Raw genomic sequence first — 3,951 nt, forward strand, 5'->3', positions numbered from 1 at the left:
GCCTTTAGAATATGTCTAAATAGATGATACGTCTGGTACAGGAGATGTACACAATCGATTGGTAGAAAGAAATAAATTTTGGTATAATTGTAAGTCCCAAATTTTGCTTGATGTATCAATCAGATCCAATTGATGGTGCGGAATCCCAATCAATTGGATGATGCAAGATCAAAATGAAGAAGAAGGAAAAGAAGAAAAAGATGAATCTATGTTGTATTTAATAATGAGATTGATGCTCCATATATATAACAATCTTACACACACACACACTCTATTCTTCTCTCTCACTTTCTCTCTCTAAAACACCTTGATTTACACACACTTAACCCCCTTTCTAGTGTTCTCCCCTCTTAGCCTACTCCTAACTCCTCACCCATACTTATATATATATATATATATATATATATATATATATATATATACCTATGGACTAAGCCCAAAGCCCAAAACCAATACCGAGACCGAAAACCCATGAGTTTTCGGTCCAAGTTACAATAAAATCCAAGAGGGTTTTTGGACTAAGACCGAAAAATGATAAATGCTTAGAAAAGCAAAGTATAAACCAAATTTTAGACCCAACAATCTACCCCTTGGTTTATAGCTTTCTTTTCTTTGACCCAACAAACTCCCCCTTAAGAATGTAGTTGGCTTTTCTTCTCAGTCTTCACTTTGTGAGCTTGGCTTCAGCGTTTATTTTTAATTTCTTCACAACTTCAAGATGAACAACTGAATCTTCTAGTTGAATGACTTCATCTTGAACGGATGGGCATTTCTTCAGAATTTGGCTTTGAACGAACGTTGGGATTGGAGGCTTCATGTAAAGATTCTTGAAAAATGGCGCTTTTAGCTTGAGAATCTTCAGAGATAATATCAGAGAGAACGAATCTTCTGGATCACTTCAGCAGGTACATAGATAGCAACAAATTGATTGAGGAGACTTCAATGCAATATGTCACATAATCTTCAAGTACAACTTCATCTTGCTTCTGGGGTTAAAAGATTGAATGTTGAAAGAATAATCTTCATTTCTTGTTCCTTCGAATGAATATTCTTCGATAACCACAGATGAAGCCTTGGTTCAGAAATTTTCGATAAAGTCTCCATGAGTCTCATCTACATCTGATTTCACTTTTCAAGACAAAATAAATTTAAGATAAAAACAAAACTATAATAAAACTTAGCACACAGTATTTTTGGATTTTTCATATTTTCTTAAAAAGGTAAAACAGAAACAAAAAACATTTTTGGGTTTTCTATATTTTTCTTAAAAAGAAATAAAACATAAATAACAATATATTTGGATTTTTAATTTTCTGATTTTTGTTTGATTTTTTTAAAGTTTTAATTCTCCCCCTAAATTTGTGCATAGTGGAAAACTCTGAACAAATTTAATAAAAACAAGAATAATAGCTAAATTTAAGACTATTTTGGGATCAAAGTTGTTAGGCAATCCAATATTGTTTATCAGCACACGCCTGCATGTCTAGATCTGGTCAATCATCGGTATTGTGGTCCACTTAAACACAAACGATATGGGCAAATTTGACAGATTATAAGTGACAAGACATTGTGATCTATCTTCCTAAATTGACCATTTAGCTGACGACCAAGAATATTGTTGTCCACTTAAATTCAGTAGCAAGATCTACAGACAGCCTATTAAATGGTTCAATTTTAGATGCACTGGAACGTGTTCCCTGCATCCTGACATACATCGGTAATCAAGAACTTCCAAAGAACTCTTTACTTTAGGTGAGTATTCAATCATTAAGAAAGAAGTCAGATGATTCTTAGGATAGAACCTTAAGAATAAAGAAGATAATGGGGATGGGTAATTGGGTTGATTGTTTGATGATTAAACATAATAATTATATTACTGTGGGTTGAAAACCCTATGTACTCACCAGGTTTCCCAACCTGAACAACTAAGTTTATTTGTACCATAGGTGTCGATACGAAGCTACATTACCCTAGGACAATTAAAGGAGATGTAAATCACTGGTGTAAATGAATGTAAGGTCTTTTTATGCTTATGTTTCTGTATTGAAGATGACATCCCAAAGTTTTAATATAAACAAAAATACATTTCTTCGGAAATGCTTTGATAATATATTTATCATGTTTTCTGGGAACACATCTGCAATATTATTCTTTAAAATGAATACTCTGATTTTCAAATAAGGATAGCTATTTTTTTTTAAAAAGACCGTGAATTTGGGGATGTCACATTAAAATACTTGGATTGTACTCGTTAACGTGATCTCAGGGATATAATATTTGTAAAAATCCAACTCCAAAGGAAAGTGTTGTGGAATTTATAGAAATAGGATTCAACCGCGTAATTAAAATTAATTACATCAAAACGGAACTTAGAGATTGGTTGAGTTTTGACTAAAAGTGCAAAAAGGAGTTTTGTAGTACTCCTCAAGATATAAACTTTAGGAAAAAGTTTTCTAAAAACGGGGTCCGTATGAAAGAGATATGATTTTGTATAATCATTTATTTTTACCCTCGTTAGGAACAAAAATGAAAATAAAAACTAGCCAAAACAACCAAAATGAGAGTTATAGTAACCATTGAGATCATCACATAACTATAGAGAGGGCTAGGATCAGAGCTCGCACGAAGAAGTTTTGATTTTTGTAGAATCTTTTCGTGGGCGCCACATACGCGCCTCTGCACGCCGCACACCTAAAACCTGAGTCGAGTAGGTTGTGAGGCACGTGGCCGAGTGGGTGTGTGATACGTCGCAACTTCCTGTGGAGCCATTGTAACATCCGTAATTTCAGGTATTATATTTATTCTTTTTATTTCAAGTTTTGTGGAAGAACTCGGCGAGTTGGTGCGTAGACTCACCGAGTAGAGACGCGATTTCTCTCCCGGATTAATGACCGGACTCGACGAGTCGCATTGGTGGACTCGGTGAGTCCGCACTGTTTAATGAAATCCTAATTTCTCGGGTTTGGGACCTATTTATAGGGCCTTATGGCCGTCATTTATGCTCACCAGCCCTTAGAGCGAAACCCTAGTGAGCTTGAGCGTCTGGAGTGAGAGAAGGAGCCATTGTCGACCTTGGAGGTGTTGTCTAGCAAGGAAAAGGAAGCTATAGCCAAGAGGAAGCAAGAGGGTTAACTTCCTGAAGATCTGAGGTCCAGAACATCACGTTTGAGGTACTATTTTCGAACCATTTTCTGTTGTGGTGATGTTCATGTTGATTTAGGGTTTATTGAGCCCTTCTTGTGACTAGATCTAGTGCTCCCATGGTCCCTTAGCGAGTTAGGTTCTAGATCTGGACCCATGGAGGTCCAGAGTGCCTCTTTGTCCAAGCTTTATATGAGTCTATTGAGGTTTTGGTTTGGGATCATTGTATTTGAGGTTAAAACACCGTTTATGAGTCAATAGGTGTGATATGAGCGCCAAGACATAAACTTTACGTGATAAATAAGCTTGGAAAGACTGGATCTATGAGTTAGAGGAACAGATCTGACCTCAGAAGGTCGTTTCGGGTTGTGCATGGAATGCACTCGTCGAGTCCATAGGCAGACTCGACGAGTTGGAGCGAGTTGTTCCGTGTTTTCGAACCAGGGGTTGACTAACCGATTTGGGTGAGTGACTCGGTGAGTCGGAAGGGGTTCAGAGGAATCGGGTCCCCGTAGGGACTCAGCGAGTCCACGCCAGACTCGGAGAGTTGGGTTGACCGTTGACCGTTGACCATTGACCAGAGTTGACTTGGTAGAATTAATCAACCATAGTTGGTATAGTGTTAATTAGAGATACACTTGTGTTATAGGAGGACTATAGCTCGGGAGATCGAGCACTAGTGATTACCGGGATTTACGAGTTACCGAGATACGCAAGGTGAGTCTTCTCACTATAATTTACCTTGAGTAGGTAATTAGAGTTATGTGATACAGTGTTGTATGCTATATATGTGTTATGTGTTGCACTGCA

The sequence above is a fragment of the Lactuca sativa genome, chromosome 9 (genome assembly GCF_002870075.4).
Source record: "Lactuca sativa cultivar Salinas chromosome 9, Lsat_Salinas_v11, whole genome shotgun sequence".
Taxonomy (NCBI): Eukaryota; Viridiplantae; Streptophyta; class Magnoliopsida; order Asterales; family Asteraceae; genus Lactuca; species Lactuca sativa.